The following is a 375-nucleotide window of genomic DNA, read 5'->3' as shown; positions in this document are numbered from 1 at the left end:
CTAACCCTGTTACTTACATCCTGCTTTTGATATCAGTTAAGATCTAACCCTGTTACTTACATCCTTCTTTGTATATCAGTTAAGACCTAACCCTGTTACTTACATCCTTCTTTTGATATCAGTTAAGATCTAACCCTGTTACTTACATCCTTCTTTTGATATCAGTTAAGATCTAACCCTGTGACTTACATCCTTCTTTTGATATCAGTTAAGATCTAACCCTGTTACTTACAGACGCCTGAACTCGGTCACAATACAGGACATAGACTATCCAATCCCTGTTTTGTCACGTCTCCTCCAAGCAATAGGGAAATACGATCCAATATTCTCTCATATTGATCCTCAATGATTCTTATTCAATAGGTTAGTACAACC

The sequence above is a fragment of the Panulirus ornatus genome, chromosome 39, assembly GCF_036320965.1.
Source record: "Panulirus ornatus isolate Po-2019 chromosome 39, ASM3632096v1, whole genome shotgun sequence".
NCBI lineage: Eukaryota > Metazoa > Arthropoda > Malacostraca > Decapoda > Palinuridae > Panulirus > Panulirus ornatus.
This window is presented reverse-complemented; position numbering follows the sequence as displayed.